This window comes from Cebus imitator, unplaced genomic scaffold (genome assembly GCF_001604975.1).
Source record: "Cebus imitator isolate Cc_AM_T3 unplaced genomic scaffold, Cebus_imitator-1.0 Scaffold119, whole genome shotgun sequence".
NCBI lineage: Eukaryota > Metazoa > Chordata > Mammalia > Primates > Cebidae > Cebus > Cebus imitator.
The window spans coordinates 5,690,456-5,710,421 of NW_016107434.1; the positions used below are offsets into that span (position 1 = coordinate 5,690,456).

A 19,966-nucleotide genomic window follows, 5' to 3' on the forward strand; every position below is an offset into this window, starting at 1 on the left:
TATAGTGACGGATCCCTCATCACAAAACCTTGGTGAAGTGAGGTTGGTGAGGTCCTGTTGGGTTATCCATGCCCTTCCCCAGCCTTGGTTTTCCTCTTCCTCTCTTGTCTCCCTATTTGTGGGCTTTTGGTCCTCATCTTGTTAAGTCAGTTATCTGATAGATTCTTACAGAATGGCTCTGCTATGTGCAACCCCGCTGTGTGACCAAAAACACCATCGGGTTCACTGTTTGCTTAAAGTCCTAAGAGCCTGATGCAACCCCACACTTAAGCAGCTCTGCATACAGGAAGTTTGCACCAAGAGTCATTGGCACTCATTCCCAGTTGACAGCTCTCAAAAGCCTACTTTGTGCCTTTTTATGTCCAGTTGGAAGAATTAGTTAGTGCTTCTTCAGGGCATTTATAGAGCCACGCTGTGGCTGGAAGGAGAGCTCCTGCAGAATAGCATCCAGGCATGCCCGTCCTCCCACGCCTTTCCCTGAAGGTGGTAGTTCCCACACAGCAACAGCCCTCTGATGTCAAGCCCCCAATGCTTCCACACTCCTTATCTCCCCCAGTGTCCCTGGATCAGTTCTCTCTTAAAAGCCTGTATAACTTTTCTATTTAAAACAATTCACACAATTCATTAACCAAATATTCATTGTGTATCTATTAGGTGCTAATAACTTTTCCAGCCTCTGAGCCTTCAGCTGTAAACAAGACGCTGGTCTAAAGGAGCTTCCTTTCTAGTGGTGGGGGAGGGAGAATTAACCACAGCAGCAGCAGCAGCAGCAGCAGCAGCAGCAGCAGCAGCAGCAGCAGCAAAATTCAGGTGGTGGTATGTGCAACGAAGAATCAAAGTAGAGAAGGAGGGAGTGGAGAGTGAAGTGGGTGGCTGCAATTTCATATGGAGTGGACCGAGAAACCATCTCTGATGGGTGGAATCTGAGCAGAGATCTTATAGAAGTGAAGGACTGACTCTTGCAAATATGGGAGAGATAAGACTCAAGGCAGAGGGAAGAGCAAATACAATGGCACCGTAGCGAGTATTTCTGAGGGCAGCAGAGGCTAATGTAGTTGGAATGGAGTGAGCAAAGGGAGACAATAGCAGGAGATAAGGTTAGGGAAGTGAAGAATCCAAGAAGTGGCAAAATCACGTAGGGATTTTTCTAAGCCATGGCAAGGGGTTTCAATCTTAGGCTGAGAGAAATTATGCTGATTGAAGTAGAGATTGTAAGGAATAGGGCAGCAGGCATGGCCGAGGTAAACAGCCTAGATGACTCAGCGGGATTGGGGCGCAAGCGCACAGTCCCATGTCTTATATAATTATAGCCATGTGGACACAACATAGAGAAGCTCCCCACTTGGCTCTCAGCCACTATTGTCTTTGTAGTGTGTAAATGTAACACTGACCCTGTGAAGGGGCTGCTGACTGAAGCCATGTCTCATTTACCTTCTGTCTTTTGAGTGTTCTTCCAGGTCCCTGCCCCATGTCCACCCACTCCCCTCATCCCTCAGCTGGGGCTGGAAACTAACCCTTAGCATGGCAGAGATGCACAGAGGATTGTAAGCAGAGAAACAATGAGCTCCTAGGATCTGACAGGATCATTCTGACTACTTTGCGGAAAATAGATTTAAGGGCACAGGACAAAACAGAGAGAAAAAACAGAGACCTGCTAAAGGGCTGCTGCAATAGGGCAGGTGAGAAGCGGTGTCAGCGTTGACTACGCGGTGGCAGTGGAGGTGGTGAGAAGTGTTTGAATTCTGGAAATAGTCTGATGATAGAGCCAACATCATTATTTAAGGGATTGAACATAAATTGTAAGAGAGAGGAATAAAGGATAATTCCAAGATTATTTGTTTCATAGTTCTTCTAAATATCTGAAGAGGTATCAGAAGTTAAATACTCAACAGTGTTGCTAGGAGTGAGGTGAAAAATACCTGTGATTTCTAGCTCTTGTTCATCATATGAGTCAGGACACATCTGGCTGAATTGTAGGATGTAAACACTGACTATCCCACTGGTAGTGGGAGAACGGAGATGAAGAGGGTGTTCTGAGGGTCTAGCCATTGTGTAGAAAGTGAAAGCCCTCCTCCCCCCAACACACACAGCCACATACCCCTCTCAAACAAGCGGGATGAACCACTAGGTTGTCTTTTTCCTCTTCGAGTTTCCTGCTTGTAGGGTCGTCCATTTCTGTGGCTTGGGAAATTAAGGAGGATTGCAGAGCTAAAATAATTTGGCACACAGTTGTACCCAAAAGAAAACATAATTAGGGAAGATCAAGTACTGTCTGGAAGCGGGTGATTCTGAAGAACACAAAGTAGGACACAGGCAGCCTAGATTTAGTTAACACAAGTAACCATGCAGGGCATGATCTCCAGCTGTGGCTTGTAGAGCAACTTGGTAGCATCTGTAGCTCCCAGGGCAATTCCAATTACATCTTGGGAGCTTTTGAAAAATCACCATTCCCAGGCTGGGCAAAGTGGTCACGCCTATAATCTCAGCACTTTGGGAGACTGAAGCGGGTGGATCACCTGAGATCAGGAGTTTGAGACCAGCCTGGCAGCACGGTGAAACCCTGCCTCTACTAAAAATGCAGAAATTAGCCAGGCATGGTGGTGCATGCCTATAATCCCTGCTACATGTGAGGCTGAGGCAGGAGAATCACTTGAACCCAGGAAGCCGAGGTTCCAGTGAGTCGAGATTGTGCCACTGCACTCCAGCCTGAGCAACAAGAGCAAAACTCAAGGAAGAGAAGAGCCAAGGGAGAGCCCTTAAAACACTGGTACGAGTGTCTGAAAAATAAAGACAAGAAGATCGAGTGCTGGCACCAGCTACAGAATGAGAACCATGTGTCAAGCAATTAGGCTAGTGCCCAAGTCCCCAACTCCATGTCCTGCCCCATGCCTGGGTCCCCCCCACGCCTGCCCCAGCTGCCCACCGCACCCTGGTGTCTCTTATCTATGCCTACCTCCCCCCATCCCCTGCTGCTCTCCCTGAGCGTGCCTTTGAGCCTGCCGTCATGTTGGGCACTGCTGCCAAAGACTCCCCGCTCCCTGATGCTGGGATGTGGGCTCTGAATACAGCTCCTCTCTGGTCCCTGGGATGGAGCAGTGGGGATAGGGATGGGGAGATGTTTACAAAGAGGTTGCTCATTTAATAACCCCTCAGTTTGGGTAAATTACAAAGGTTCATCATTTAGGACTGTTTTTAGACCTTCCTGGCCTTGAACACGCATACGCACACACACCCTTTCGTTCCCTGTGTCGTGTCTCTGTGTACCCTCAGTTGTCAGCAGACCCGGACAATGCTGTGAGGACCAGCATTGGGGCAGAAACAGAGGCTCCAGGCTCCCACTGCCCCCTGAGACACACACTCTAATTTACAGGAAAACAGACCACTGTGTTCAGGAACACACCCCGCCCCTGGCTGGTTCCAAGTGCACCAAGACACAAAGGCACAGAATTCACCAAGGGGCTTGGACACTCTCCTCTTTCCGAATGTCACCTGTGTGCTTCCTAGCAAAACAAAAACAAACAACAGCAAAAAACCCTTCCTCTGTCACCTTTTCTCCTCCTCCCTCTTCTTTTCCTTTCATCACAGTAGATTCTCCCTTTCTCAGCCTCTCCCCTCTTCTTTCTCTCCCTGCCTCTCTCCCCTTTGCCTTTCTCTCTCTCTCAAGCAGTAACACAGCAAAAACAACAGCAAAAAAGTGTATCTTAACCCAGCCTAACCTGTTCACCTCCTGCCACCAGCCTGACCAGGAAACTGAGAAACAGGCCCAAGCCTGAGGTTCCATTTGGGCCCGCACTTCTTAAGTGAGCCACTTCTCCTGTTGGCAGAGCCAGATGTTCCCAGGCCTTGGACCAGTGGCTGGTACTGCCCTGGGTGCACGGCAGCATCCCTCGAGCTGTGTAGATGCCCGTAGAGGGGCTCTCTCATCCACGGGCTCCCCAGGTGGGCACAGGAGGCATTTAGAAGACCAGGGCATATGGGTCTGAAGGAGCCTCATCCAAAGCCCCCAGCCTTTCTCCTTTCTCTGCTCTTAGGTAAATGAACACGCTACCCCCTCCCCCAATACCTGTGGTCTCTCTCTCATCGTCTCTCTATCCCCTTCACTCTCTTTACTGAGCTTCCTGGGAGAATCAAATAACATCATGGCTATGAAACAGTAGAGTGACAGGCTCTGATGTCAGAGGCTTTGGGTTCATCATCAATCTTTCACTAACAAAAAAAAAAAGGAAAATAATAATAATTTTAAAAAGGGGTAAAAGGCAATGTGGGCAAACATTACAAACTTGAGGTTGAGGTCAGGCGGTCTTCAGTGCCCTGTGAGAAAGGTTTGATTTTCCCAATTTCTATGAAGCCTTCCCTCATGAAAACCACCCCAAGTCATCCCAACCCCCCAACATTCTCTGCAGAAGCATCAGACAGATACTCAAGCTCTCACTTTCCCCCAAATCACATCTCTTAACTTTTCAATGCCCTCGGCTCCCTGCACAATTCATGGGAGGACTCATTTCTTGCCTTGAATACCATTTTCTAAACATCAAGCTCTTCGTCTTCCCCAAGGTGGCCAACAGCTTCCTGGCCGCCATCTTTCCTTTTGACTCCCTCTTTCCCCATTAGTCCCTGGTGGCACCTACCCTCCACCTCCCTCCCACAGTTTCCCCTTAGGAGAGAGCATGCTGGCTGTGTCGCCCAAGCCTGATGCTGGTGTAGGTGCTGGAATCAGCATGCAGCAAGCTCACAGTGCCCCTCCTCGGGGTGCACGCTCTCCCCAACAAATGTAGCCGCCTCCCTCACGTCCTCCGGTGCATGCACAACCACCCAGCATCTTTCTTTGTGATGATTTAGCCAAAAATAAAGTAGGAACATCCAGGAAAAAAAAAAAAGAGAGAGAGAGAGCGCAAGAGCGAGCGCCATTCCCAGGATCCCATCCTCAGAGGTTACAGTATGATTGTTCTGGGATTGGACCCAGCAGTGAATGGTTAAAAAGTTTCACAGGTGAGTCTAATATGCAGATACGATTGCAAATCTCTGGTGAGAAGTTCATTCCCAAGAGGCTACACCACCTGAGAGTTCCCCACCCCCATGCACACACTACCTGAGAGTTCCCCACCCCCATGCACACACAGAAGGGCTCAGTGAGCTCAGGCTTGAACGAGGGAGCCTAGCCTTTATTATGTGACAAGACCTTCACCACATCTGCTACCTTCTGCGCTTACAATAGAGGAAAAGTGAGGGTTATGTGAAATCTTAAAATATACCTGTCCTGAATAACAATTCCTGGATAATAACTAAGAACTGCAAAAGAGAAAAGCTGGTTGAATTAAAATAATGATTATGTAAAAGAAATACTACGTTTGTGATAGCACCTGGTATTTATCCTCCTAATGTAATACCATGACAAAGCATTTTTGCCTAAAGAGTAAATACATATATTTGAAATAATGAAGCATTAGATGGTATTCACATACTAATAGTAACTACATAAGGTGCTTACTTTGCGCGATGGCGTTTAACATGAATAAAGCTGTGGTCTCATTGGGGTGTGCACTGACAGAAAATCTGATTTTATGGGGGCTGGCTGGCTGCGCGAAAGAAAAACCGGGCTATTTGGGCTCGTCCGGGATTTGAACCCGGGACCTCTCGCACCCTAAGCGAGAATCATACCCCTAGACCAACGAGCCACCCGTGAAGAGTGTTTGGGTTACTAAACTTCAATAAGGAAAGTTTTAGCCACGTCTACAGTTGGTCACTGTCTTTTATAATTATGGGCATGGGTGACACCTAGTGGATAAAGTAAATCACTGCAGGCTTTCTCACCCCGATTCCGGAAGGCGGCGCCTCAAGATTGTGGATCTCTTTCAGGCGTCAGCGGGAATCCTTTAGCTGCGTGTTTTCACTTCCGAGTGAGCCAAAGGTGCTGCAGGACAGAGGGCGGGCAAATCAGGGACCGTCCCGAGTTATCCGGTGGCCGGAAGGCATCTCGTTTGTACAGGTACCGACCGCCGTGCCCGCGGCCCGCCTGGGGAAAGCTCCGCCGCAGGGCGCCCTCGGTGGCGAGACCCCGAGGCCGAAGAGGGCCCTGACGCTGCTGGATCACCCGCCTGTGCCTGGCACGGGACTGGAGCTCCGAACCGTTAGACCTGACAAGGTTGCCCTCCCTCTCTCGGGACACCTTGCAAAACCCGTATTATAACCCTTTCCACCAATCTCAAATATTGCAGCTCAAAAGAGGAAGGAGAGGTAAACCAGAAAGAAAAGAAAGAAAAAACCCAATAAAACTACAAATATAAGGTCATGAAGTTGGCGGGTGAGGAGGGCAAAAGAGGAAAGGGTAGAAAATATGCTTCCTGGTCTTAACCGGTGGGTAGCGTGGCCGAGCGGTCTAAGGCGCTGGATTAAGGCTCCAGTCTCTTCGGGGGCGTGGGTTCGAATCCCACCGCTGCCACATATGCTTTTTTTTTTTTTTCCCCTTCTCCTTTTTTGAACCATCCTTGTATCACGAAGACTGTACTGGCGCTACCACGTTAACACAGTCTCTTCACCTTTCTCTAGCACCCAATCTCTTCTCTCCAGTTGGTAAAGAAAGTAGCTGGGTGCTATTTTGGAGCGTCTCTTATTTCTGAGTCTTTCATAATGTGAAGTACTTCATAAAGACAGTAAAACCCTCTCCAGATCATAAAGATGCTTTTGAATCCATGGTTTCCAGAAGAAGGGAAAGTGCTAGGACATTAATATCATTAACGCGTAGCCTTCACTTTGCCTTGAAGTGGACGAGCATATGATAAGCGCGTTGCAAAGGCAAAAATAAACGAGCTTAATTTGCACTGTTGTTGAGGAGTACAGAAAGATGAATAAAATAATGCCTGCCCGCAAGGGAAACTCGTAGTCTAAACGGGAAAAATGAATGCTACAATGACCAGAAATGGTCTTGAAACATTGTATCACATGATTGAATAGAAAACAAATGCGGCATAAGGACGGTAGTGCAGTGATGTGGGAAGGATGGTGAAGGGTCCGTGGGCTGGGCTGTTAGAATGCAAGCCGTGGCAATTCTCACATTATTAACTGTGTGACTTCAGCAAGCTGCTTACCTTTTGTGTGCCTCTATTTCCTCATTTGCACAATGGAGATAAGGCATACCTCTATTATGAAAATTAGTGAATACGTGTAAGATGCTTAGTGTATAGTCTGCAGAGACAAGAAAGATCAATTTAGGTTTCCATTTGTAACTAAATTCCATAGCAACGGCTATTATCCCTGGGAAGATTCCAATCTAACTCTACAAAAACGGGCAATAATAACTCTCCAACCACCACCCATATCTCAGGGGTAAATAACTTGCCATTACATTGTGGCCTCTGGAGACCAGCACGTGTGCCCAGGAGTGTGGTCATATTCATCCACCTATTCATCTATTCATTATTATTTGCCAACTACATAGTACACGTTGCTAAGTGCTGAGGGTGCAAAACGGAGCACAACAAAATGTTTGCCTTCCTGGAGCTTATATCCTAGTAGGGGAAACAGAAAAAGAAAAGAAGGAAGGAACTGCATGTAATCATATTAAGTAGTGATAAGTGCTGTGAAGAACAATAAAGTAGTGTTGGGTATAATGGCAACTGGAGGCGATTTTAGAAAGAGTGGTCAAGGACAGTGTCTCTAAAGAGGTCACATTTGAGCACAGAAAGAGTGAGAGACAGAGGGATACAAATATTTGAGGAAACAATGCTCTAGGCAAAGGAAACAGCTAGTGAAAAGTCCCGAACATGAAACAAGGCCCATGGATTTGAGAAACAGTGGGAGGGCCAGTATAGCTAGAAGAAAATGAGTAAGAAGGAGGAGGAGAAGTAAGCAATTGAGATCAGAAGGACAGTTTCCACCAGAACACACTAGGGCTCGATCACAGATTCTGTTCTAAATGTGAGAAGTTATTGGCTGCTTTTACGTTGAGGAGAGTATTATTTGACACAATTTAATAGGATAATTCTGGCTGTTCTCTGGAATAGTAAGTAGAGATGAAGTAGGAAGATGAGTTAGAAGGCTATTGTGGGATTTGTAAGAGATGAAGGCGAGTTTAGACTAGGGTGATAATGAGTGCCTTGGGAAATAGATGAAGATAGAACAGTGGATTGGATGTGATGTATGGAGAAACTGGATAAATGATGGATCTGTTCCCAAGATATGGGTGGTGGTTGGAGAGCAACTGGGAGAGGAGTGGCAGGAAATCAAGGCTACTATTTGAGACAAGCAAATTTTGAGATGCCTATAAACTCATTCACACACTGGGGCAAGCAGGCAACTATATCTACAAACCTAGGTGGAAGCTTATGAATAGGGATCATCAGTATAGAATGCTATGTTAAGCCTCATGATTTGCTGAGTATAGAGACATAAACAAAACAAAACAAAAGGGTGAGGGGAGAGCAAGATAACACTCAAATATTGAGGGGTCAGGATAGAAGGAGCCATCAAAAGAGATTGAAAGGTAGGCTTCTGAGATGAGAAGTGAAGTGGGATGAAGACTGAAAAGACCTTTAGATCTGGAAACATCAAAGTCATTGGTGACCTTGACAAAAGCCATTTATTTCAGTGGCATGGAGGAGAAAAAAGGCCTGATCATAACTGGTTGAGGACAGAGCATGGGGGAGGAAGTTGAGATAGATAATGCAGAACTTTTAAGAACATTGTTTTATCCATACAGAAGAAAGAGAATTGGTGTGATAGCTGGGAAGAGTGGTTAAGGATGTTTTTTTAAGGATTGGTGATACTGCAGCTATTTGGTGTTTGTATGCAGATGGGAGTGATCGGCACACTAGGGGAAATAGCTGCTGTGTGTGTAGTTAGGGGATTGGGGGTGGAGGTGAGGAGGTAATGTTGATTTCAGAAACCAGGTCCTTACCTAAAGGAGAGGAAATAGAAAATTAATCTGATGTGAAACTAAAGGTGTTGCCCTTAAATATGAGAAGTGAAAGATGGGCCTTGAAACAGGACAGAAGACAGAGAAAATGAGTGTTGATATGGGTAAGTTAGTCCATCTGCTGCCAGGAAGGGATATAGTTCACTTCTGATGGAATTGTTTTATTCTGTAGTGGTTATTCACACAATAAAGAAAGTTGCTAAGGGTCCACAAAACATTTTTTTTTTAACTTAACATTTCAAAATTTGTCTTTGGAGATACACTTTCCCTCATCACTTTATTGCTCCACTGGAGTTAACAGAATTCTTTGCCTACCTCACAGAAAAAACAAAACAAAACAAAACAAAAAACCAGAAAGGGTGGAAAAAAAGAAAGAAAGGAAAAGAAGAAAAGGCAGTATTATGTAACAATACATAACCTCCTTTTTAAAAGATACAACTCATACAGTTACACATGGTGATGATGTTGGTATGTGTCAGCTCCCAATTCATTCCCAGGAAAGAAAGCAGCTCCTTGTGTTTACCAAGGGCTAAAGTTTTCAAGCAACTTCACATACACTTTTATTTGACGGAACAGGATTGCTAGAGGTAGGCAGAGAGAGGAGGTTGTGTTACAGTTTGTCAGAGAGAATAAAAAAGATAACCTGGGACTTTCTCTGCTTTGTTGTTTCACATCCCCGGGAAGTCTTTGGCTGCAATTTTTCAATGCATAGTGTAGAGAGAGAGCAAAATGCAGTCGGAAAGTTTTCAACCAGATATGCCTTGTTGAAGGGCAAAAAAGAGGGCTCGTCCGGGATTTGAACCCGGGACCTCTCGCACCCTAAGCGAGAATCATACCCCTAGACCAACGAGCCATGGCATAAAACCTTATTAGTCTTGCTTCAAGACTTTTTAAAAGCTCCTTGCCTTCTATCGGCAGGAATGCATGCCTATTTGCGCAGCAGACGTAAACCACAAGCCACCAGAGTCATTCAGATTGGCAGCTTCTAGTAGCATGTGTGAAACCGCCTAGCCCAGCTGCCGAAGTGGCGCCGAAGACAAGCAGATGTGCCAAGGGAAAGCCACGTTGGTGCCGCGTTGTCCGGCCCCAGCTTACCTTCTGATGTGGCAGGGAGGGGGGAAAAAAAAAAAAAAAGTAAGGCCCCAGCGAGATTTGAACTCGCGACCCCTGGTTTACAAGACCAGTGCTCTAACCCCTGAGCTATGGAGCCCTTGCCTGAGCGCTGCTTCTCTACCTTTCATGTTATAGATTTGTACTGTGCCTCTTTTACTTTAAGTCAATTCCAGGACATTTCCCTACAACATGAGAACATTTTTGTGTACTGTAAACCTCACGAAAAGATTCTGCTTTGAGCAGAGTCACTACCAGGCTGTCTTCCCGTTCCTCACCCTGATACTCTGTGGAGACGTTGCCTACCGTGCCTCTGCGGTGCATGGAAATGGTGCAGATACAAGAATTTCAGATCTTTGGGTACAAGGGAGACGCTCCCCCTGCAGCTCCCCGAAGGCGACTATGGAGGGTTTCTGATGGACAAGGAAATTGTAGTGCACTCCTTCCACTTAATATGGTGGTAAAATCCAGGGATAGAGGTGAGAAGAAATTTTCCACGGTTTTATTCTTTCTGAATCTAGAGCCCCAAACCTCTAAACTTGCCTTTCTGGAGTTAGTGCCTCTCTCTCAAAGGTCCAGGGGTAGAAGCAAACAAGGAAAAGGGGTATTAAGGAAGAAGAGTTTAATCCTTCCCTAAAGACATACACAGATTTTCAAATAGTTGGTATGAAAATAATACAATTTTTTAGAAAAGATTGTTTTTAATTTTTAGAAGCCTTGTTTATATAAGCTGGTGACCAGAAACCAAACATTTCTTTAACTAAGAAAGACCTCGTACCCATTTAAATAAGCTGTAGAAGAGAACATTGAGAAAAAAGCACTGATTCATGCAACCCCAAGAAGTGAACCGACTCTACTTAGGAAGATTTAGACCCTCTGACCACAGGTCTGCTCTTACACTCACAATTTTTTAGTGCTTTCATGTCCAAGATCACAAAATTGTAAGAAATCTGTAAGGTTATTATGATTCATTGACTCCTTTAATTTTCATTATTTAAATGAAAAACATGATGCTGTTGGTCTTACACATTTTCAAGGAAGAAAAGTGCTTTATTTAGATAGGCAAAGTAAGGCATTTGTGGCAGATATTCTTGGATTAGGGATGAGTCAGGAGCAGTCCTCACAATGTTGTCCTAAGGTGAGATGAATACTATCTTCTGTAGCCTGACAAGGGCTTCTCCTTCCAAAACTCCTGGACGTTTAACCCTCAGTCTCCTGCTCCAAAGGAGCTACGAGGCTTTGTTTTAACTGACTGAATTAAGAATTGAGTTTCTATACTCTATTTGCCTATGCAAGACACTTCATTGGAGAAAACCTCTAACATGATCTCTTTGTGCCTAAAGACACCCTCATAGCTTAAGGAAATGGCAGGTTGCCCACCTTTTTTTTTTTTTTTTTTTTTTTTTTTGAGACGGAGTTTCACTCTTGTTACCCAGGCTGGAGTGCAATGGCGCTATCTCGGCTCACCGCAACCTCCGCCTCCCAGGTTCAGGCAATTCTCCTGCCTCAGCCTCCTGAGTAGCTGGGATTACAGGCACGTGCCACCATGCCCAGCTAATTTTTTGTATTTTTAGTAGAGACGGGGTTTCACCATGTTGACCAGGATGGTCTCGATCTCTTGACCTCGTGATCCACCCGCCTCGGCCTCCCAAAGTGCTGGAATTACAGGCTTGAGCCACCGCGCCCGGCCTACCTTTTGTTTTTTAATATCGGGGGACACAAGTAGGTTTACCTTTTTTCTAGAGCAGAAAAAACAAATTAAAATACACTTTTCGTCATAGATGACGTGTGATTGTTGGCACGTAGAGACATAGAGTATTATAGAGTATTTAGTACAGTGGTTAGAAAGAACCTAAATCAGTTATTTAACTCTGCCCGGTCTCAAAGTCCCTGTTTTGGAAACAGGTGTTTATTATTACCATCATAGTTAGTATTCTCTGCATTATTATTATTTTCAGAGAGACTGGCCATAGGCAACATTACTGAGCAGTGCAAACGGCCTTCTTTTTTGCTGTTTCCCCTCCTCTCTTTGCTTGTCTTCTCTGATGGTATTCTTGCCTCCTCACCTCCTCTTAGAATCTGTCCCCTCGTCCTCACCCTGTCACAATTTGGCAAGCTCATTTCTATTCCCTACATGAATTGATTTCTTCTCTTCTAACCACAGACTGTTAAATATTTAAGAATAATTTAAAATATTCAAAGAAGTATGCGAAGGAGAGAAGCCAGGGGGACAAGCATGGATCTGATGTTTTTCGTTTCTTCTAGACAGAGGCTGGCTTTGCGGAGAGGGTTCTCACTCCTTTATTAGTACAAATAAATCTTTGACCAATTGACCCCATCCACATTCAGCCTACCTCCTACCATCAAAGGTTGTTCCAGGACCTTATGTTATACTCTCAACTTCCAGCCTCTTAGTCCACAATTCATTTGAGTTAGCCTGTCTGACTCTAGGAAATTCCAAGAGCCCCTTCTGCTAGTTTATTAAACTTAGAGAGCAACATCAAACATGATTGTGCTCCACTGTGTTCCGGCCCATCCTGAGCATTCTCCTGCTGAGCAACTTGACCCTTAGTTGTAATCTTAGCAATATTTTTAATTGCTTTTTTTTTTTTTTTTTTTTTTTTTTATTTTTTTTTTTTTTTTTTTTTTTGAGACAGAGTCTGGCTCTGTTGCCAGGCTGGAGTACAGTGGCATGATCTCGGCTCACTGCAACCTCTGACTCCCTGGTTCAAGTGATTCTCTTGCCTCAGCCTCCCAAATAGCTGGGATTAGAGGCATACCCCCATGCTCAGCTAATTTATTTTTTGTATTTTTAGTAGACAGGGTTTCACCATGTCGGCCATGATGGTCTCGATCTCCTGACCTCGTGATCTGCCCACCTTGGCCTCCCAAAGTGTAGGGATTACAGGCGTGAGCCACTCACTGGGCCCAACCTCCCCTCAACTTTTCATTTGGAAAAAATTTAATTCTGATGTGAAATAAATGAACACGAGCTAAGTGAGACCAAGCAAAGTTATTATTTTTCTCTAGAGGATAGTTTTTCTTTAGTACTTACTCACCTTCTTATATGGACTTTGGTAGGGGTCCTGTGGCAGCACCCACAGGCCTGAATCAGGGTGGGGGTGTTTGGTCCTTGCAAGCCTCACCAGATTAATTCCTGTCTACCTTGCTGTGAATGACACAACTCCCACAGTAACAGATTTTCACAAACAACTTAGGAAGCCCATAGGCACCAAAGATACTAGCTTCAGAAATGTCCCTGACAGGTGCAGTCTCTACTATGTTTTGAATGATGAACTTCTTAATAGCCTTGCCTTCGGGTGGGCATCGGGCATAGTTCATGCAGCGAATAGGCCATGGCCCTTTTTGAATTGACCATTGTTACTTCTTTTTTTTGTCATCTTGGAAGTGATGACCTGAAGGAGCGTCACTTGTGACTTGGCAGAGACTCAAAGGCAGGCAGAGGAGTGGGAAAACTTTATAGTGGACAAAGTGAAGGCTTCAAGTGTGCCCTGACTGGAGGCTGTGGCATGGGGAAGCGGTGGGCAGGCCAACTAGAAGCGGGGCATCCCATGTGATTGGTTAGGGATGCATATTTGGCCTTCTGTGGTTGATCCTAATATAGAAACAGAAACAAGTAATAGGAAAGCCGTTAATTCTTCATAAATTACCAGCCATTTGGGTCTGGATTTTACAGAGATTATTTGGCTTCCTGGGCTGGATGCTTAGAGATAGTGGTCTGACTTTCTGGTAGTTTGGCTTAAAGATAATTGGCTGGCTTCCTGGGCTGGTCGCTGTGGGTTGACTTCCTGCACTGGCTGTTGTAGGTTACTACTGGTCAGAGTCCTATTTTTATGTATGTTCTGGCCCCTGTCTGTTTGTATAGTTATACCCTAGGCAAAAGTTTAAGAAACAGTACAATAAAACCTGTATACTCTTTACCTAGAACACCAATTATTAGTAACATTTGCTTCCTCCTTACCTCCCCATCCCCCTGTTTACCTATACTGTCCAAGAGCAGAATATTTGTACCATATCCCACCTAAGAAAATTCATAATTCCTTATATTCTAATAAACATACAGTCCATATTCAAATTTCCTCAGTTACCCCCTTCCTATTAAAATAATTTAAATTCTAACAATGTTTCTCATTGCATTTAGTTGTAACATCTCTCTGGTCTCCTTTAATCTAGAAAATTCCCGTCCTCTTAGACTTCCTTTTCTCATGGCAATTGTCTTATAGGAAGTCTCACATTCTGAATGTGATTATTTCCTCATATAAGATTCAGTTTAATATTTACTTATTTCCTCATGATTAGATTTAGCTTAAATATTTTTGTCAAGAACACTACTACTAATTTTCCAGGATAGGTTTTCTAGGGTCTAGGTAGGACTGAATTTCTAGTAACCCAAACAGGAAGAATGAAGTCTAATGAGTGTTACTTATTTACATAAGGGTGCACTATTTCAAGGAGCTTCTCTTCAGAAAAGGAGACTTTAGTGCCATCCTTTGGGAGAGACTTTGTAATTTTCAGCTTCATTGGCTATAGAGTATTTTTAAAGTTCAAGAATTTATATCCCAGAAAAGTAGGCACAATTACCAGGACCCAACCAATTATTCACTATAATAACATCCAGGAACACCTATGGACAGGCATATTGGTTTCTGAGATACATAGGTTGTATATCTCAGATCAAGGAACATGGCTTTGTAAAGCTTTAGACACACACACACACACACACACACACACACACAAACACACAGAGACACGTACTTGCCTTGATTTGTACTTTCTCAAAGTTATTTTCTTTAGATTTCCACAGACATTTACCTTCTGGAAACTGAGGCTACATTCTGGTGATTATCAGTTACTACTTGTATTGCTATCTAACAGTAGTGTGTGTGTCTGTGTGTTTGTTCATTCTTCTAGGTTTTTACTACATGTATTGTAAAAGGTGAAGATATTTTCTTTTATTCAAATTCAAGTTCCCAATGAGCAAGGATAATAACCTTGTTTGTCTTCAGCCCCTCCCCAAACCTGATCAAATGGTGAGCACAGATTTATTTGGTGGATGTGAAGTGGGCAAAACTCTATTTCCAAGTCCCAAAAGGCCTCCTGGTAGATGCACCCCACTGGCCTGCCTCAAATGTTTAAACCCATTATAAACACTCTTGTGTGTTCATTGAGAAGCTGACCATGTTTTGAGCACTTGGTACATTATAAAATTGAAGTCAGGAACTAGGAAAAGCAGTAAAGGGAAATCAAAGAAGAAATTAAGTTACACATCAGACATGATCCTTTTAAACCCAAAGCACCAAGACTATTACGATATTTGTGGGGACGGAGTAGGGGAAGGAGGACAATATACTAGCTCCAATAGAGATCCATCCCCCTATTGGCCTGAGGACACCTGTATGTGATATAAAATCTTGCTTCAAACTAAATGCTACATTTAAATTAAATAATGCTTGTGATGACTGCATCAGATAGTCAATGCTTTCAACATTTATTGAACACCACTTACATACTTAGCTCTAGTATGGTTATCACATTGAACATCATAGTAATGCAAAGTTCTGTGATGTACTTAGGAGTTTTCTAAAGTAAATGCTCACAGAAATAGGAGGATGGCTCTTTATCAGAGCTTCAGAAGAAGAATGAACAGAAATAAATAATAAAGAATGCCTCATATCCTTCCCTTTTCCATTCCTGTTGATCATATCATAGTTCAAAGTTTGCATTTCTTTACACCTGAAGCCTGCAGAAGTGATTGATTCCATTGAATTCCTCCATAAAGTCCCTCTTGTCCCATCTCTCCAGTGAAGTTCAGTGAAAAGCGTAAAGACAAATACAAACTAGAAATAAAAGGCTTAAATCTCCCTGCTGAATACAAAGAAAAAAATGTAATTTTCCCTTTTTGCTTTGAGCACTTACTTTAGAAAATGTCTAAGTACATCACAGTACTTTGCATTACTGTCATGGTCAATGTGATAACCATATGAAACCATATCAGAGCTAAGTATGTAAGTGGGGTTCAATAAATGCTGAAAGCATTGACTCTCTGATGCAGTCATCACAAATATTATTTAATTTAAACATAACACTTAATTTTAAGCAAGATTTTATAGCACATAGAGGGGTCCTCGGGCCAACAGAGAGATGGCTGTCTATTGGAGCTAGGAATAGAGCTTTACATTGCAATGTAGTACATGTCTTCTGCTGCAGATTGATCCAGAAAGATTCTGGTGAAAACGGTCAGATAATCTAAATAAGCATAGAACATTTGATACAGAAGTTGGTACATAGAGTATTTCTCAAAATTTAATGCATACTTTTGGAGAGCTTGTTAAGATTCTGACTCAGTAGGCCTGGGATTCTGCATTTCTAATCTGCTACCAGAAGATGCTGATGCTGTTGGCCCCCAGTCACACTTTGCATATTAAGGCCTTAAAGTAAATCTCTTGCTTATCTCTAAATTTTCATCATCTGGACTATTAACGAGATATGAATAGCAGGAAATTCAAGGTTAAACTTGCCGACAATATCATAGAATGCTGGAGCCCAGAATAACAGTATTCTGTGCTGAAGACTGAAGGAATAGACGTGTGCCACCAGGCGAATTCATTGCATGTATTTGTATCAGGCATCTTTCTGAAAGAGTGGTTATCCATTTGCTTTAGATGCTGGACAATTAAGTATGCAGCAAAGTCGGCATTCTACTCAGAAGGTTGAGACACTTGGCTTATAGGTCTCAGGGCACTTCCTGTTTGAGCTGTGCAATCCAACTTGTGATCCACTTCTTGAAAGGAAGAGACCAAGGCTCCTCGCTCCACTGAAAGATCCAGTGAGCACACAACAGGAAACTGGTGCTCAAGCAACTTTCGAGATTGAATAGGAGAAGCCATGCCAACTTGTTAGTAAAGGAATTTTGGCCAGGAACAGCAGAGTGTGGTACTTTCTCTCTTGAAAAGAAAGTGCTCGGACACCTGTCAGTTTGAGGAATTTGAACCTGCAACATTCCAGGATCAAAGAGAGCTCTGCTGTGATGACTAGGTTCTTTCCTGTTGACTGGTTTCTTTTATTGCCTGATCTGGCACTAAAAAAGATCAAGATGGGCTCAGATCACTTCCATCACATGAGAATCTTCATATTTCAAAAATAAAAAAAGTCAACATATAGAGAAAATATGGGTTATTTAAATAAGTATTATGATTATTGTCTTTTATTTATTTATTTATTTATTTTTGAGATGGAGTCTGTCACCCAGGCTGGAGTGCAACGGCACGATCTTGGCTCACTGTAACCTCCATCTCCCAGATTCAAGCAATTCTCTTGCCTCAGCCTCCTGAATAGCTAGGATTACAGGCAGTGCCACTATGCCTGGCTAATTTTTGTATTTTTAGTAGAGATGGGATTTCACTATGTTGTCTAGGCTGTTGTCAAAATTTTGACCTCAAGACCACCTGCCTGCCTCAGTCTCCCAAAATGCTGAGATTACAGACGTGACCCACCACGCCTAGTCAAATAAGTATTGTCTTTGTACATTTTGTGTTGCTGTAATAAAATACCTGAGGCTGAGTAATTTAGAAACAAAGGTTTATTTTCCTCACAGCTCTGCAGGCTGGAAATTAAGAGAAGCATGTTACCAGCATCACTCAGGCATCTGGAGAGGGCCACTATACTAGGTCAAAACATGGCAGAGAAGGCCAAAGGGGAAGCAGACATGTGCAAAGAGAAACAAAACAAAACCGAGGGGCATCTTGGCTGTATAACAACCCACTCTCCCACTCTCCCAGGGAACTAACCTATGCCCAAAGGAAGTAATCCAGTCTCACCAGAACCAGGACTCACACACTACAGAGAGAAGGGGACCAAGGCATTCGTAAGGAATTTACTACTGTGATCCAAACACCTCCCACTATGCCCCATCTCCCAACACTGCCACACTGGAAATCAAATTGCGCTGTAAGTTTTACTGGGTACAGATTAACCATATCCAAACCATAGCAGGTATGTTCATCAAACTAGCACTTAAACACAAAGAGACATAAAAGTGCCTGTAAAATCTCCTCTGGAGATCTCATCAAAAGTTTCAATATGAGGCCCATTCATGGGCCTTAAGTCTCTTATTTGCTCAATACTAGGCATAATAGTTCAACAGGTATTTAAAATATTTGTTCTCTCCCCTCCCGTTCACCCTCCACAGCTCTTTCAAGTGACAAAGAGCCCCAGGCTCTTTTTTTTCTTTCAAGCTGATGCATCCCAAACCTACACATTGAGATGGTAGCTCAGGATTCCTAGGATTCTCTCCAGCTTAAGAAGAACTTCAGTCTTTCTACTTCTGACCCTGGCAAAGACTTGCATGCACTGATGGAGGCACTAAGCTCACATTCCTTTTTTTTCTAAGGTTTCCTCCAAAGCCTCAAAACACAATGTGAAATTTCTTAGAAGTCATACATTCAGCCAAAGGGGCTGGCGACGGGTACTTTAATCTCTCCGTCTTAAGTGATGCATAGGAGGCCATATACTTGATCATCTGGCTGGATTCAAAACCTAAGAGATGCTGCCCGTCGGCCTTGGGTGCTCATCTCCTCTCTCTAGGGAGTAAGAGACCTGATCAGGGCCAACAGTGGGTACCCAGTGAGTGTAGACTGCCTGTGAGTTGGAGGTTGGGGAGGCGGGTGCTGACAAGGCGCGAAGAGGGGGTGTAACACGGGGTGAGTTTGGGAGGCACTGCGGGGAGCCGTGACTAGAGTGCGTAGGGGCGCGGGAGGAGAGCCGTCTGCGACCTCCGAATGTCCGGGCCCTTTCCTCTGCCGCCATCGCTTTTCTGCCTGGGTTCTACATTTATCTGGTGTTCCCTGAGCCCTATTTTAAAACTGCTTTCTAAGAACTTCCTTTGGGCTAGCCTCCCCCAGCTCCTGGCCTCGGTCACCATGAACTCTCAGGATTTCGCTCCTGCGAAGGCCCGGGGAAGAACGCTTTGTTCCTCTCTATTCACCTTCAATCCGACCCTGTGGGCCACCAGGGCTTGGGGAGAGACCTCAGAGGCCTAGGGCCGGGAGAGGCGACAGAGGGTTGTGGGTTTTTATGGTGATCGATATGGGGGACAGAAGGAGCACTTAAGACTCTTAGGAGAATTTCTGGATCCACAGACCAAGAAAACGGCCAGGTGGAAACAGCAAAGAATATAAATAATACGTAATCCAATGCTCTGCGCCGAGTGGGGTTGTTGGCAGATCAGTGATTCCCATTTTGGGTGCGGGAGAGAGACCCCAAGTATCACCTCTGAAACTGTTTTCTAGCTTCTGTGCTCCTTCAGAAAGAAAAGGTACAACACTCGACTATCTCAATAGATGCAGAAAAGGCTTTCCGTAAAATTCAGCATTCCTGCATGTTAAAAACTCTCAATATTGTAGGCTTTGAAGGAACATACCTCAAAATAATAAAAGCTGTGTATGACAAACCCACAGCCAACATCATACTGAGTGGGCAAAAGCTGGGAGCATTCCCCTTAAAAACAGGCATAAGGCCGGGCGCAGCGGCTTACGCCTGTAATCCCAGCACTTTGGGAGACCGAGGCGGGTGGATCATGAGGTCAGGAGTTCAAGACCACCCTGGCCAAGATGGTGAAGCGCAGTCTGTACTAAAAATTCAAAAATTAGCGGGGCGTGGTGGAGGGCGCCTGCAATCCCATCTACTCGGAGGCTGAGGCAGAGAATTGCTTGAATCCGGGAGGCAGAGGTTGCAGTGAGCCAAGATCGCACCACTGCACTCTAGCATGGGCGACAGAGCAAGACTCTGTCTCAAGAAAAAAAAAAAAAAGAGCCGGGCGCGGTGGCTCACGCCTGTAATCCCAGCACTTTGGGAGGCCGAGGCGGGTGGATCACGAGGTCAACAGATCGAGACCATCCTGGTCAACACGGTGAAACCCCGTCTCTA

At 44.4% G+C, this 19,966-nt stretch overlaps 4 non-coding genes across 4 annotated transcripts; 1 reads left to right on the forward strand and 3 right to left on the reverse strand.

The window, feature by feature from the left end:
* Nucleotides 1-5,603: 5,603 nt before the first annotated feature.
* On the reverse strand, nucleotides 5,604-5,675 carry TRNAP-AGG. The gene has a single exon. It is a non-coding gene; the product is annotated as a tRNA-Pro (tRNA).
* Nucleotides 5,676-6,357: 682 nt separating this feature from the next.
* TRNAL-AAG lies at nucleotides 6,358-6,439 on the forward strand. The gene has a single exon. It is a non-coding gene; the product is annotated as a tRNA-Leu (tRNA).
* A 3,253-nt stretch (nucleotides 6,440-9,692) lies between these two features.
* TRNAP-AGG lies at nucleotides 9,693-9,764 on the reverse strand. The gene has a single exon. It is a non-coding gene; the product is annotated as a tRNA-Pro (tRNA).
* A 284-nt stretch (nucleotides 9,765-10,048) lies between these two features.
* TRNAT-UGU lies at nucleotides 10,049-10,121 on the reverse strand. Its single transcript has one exon. It is a non-coding gene; the product is annotated as a tRNA-Thr (tRNA).
* Between the last annotated feature and the right edge of the window lie 9,845 nt (nucleotides 10,122-19,966).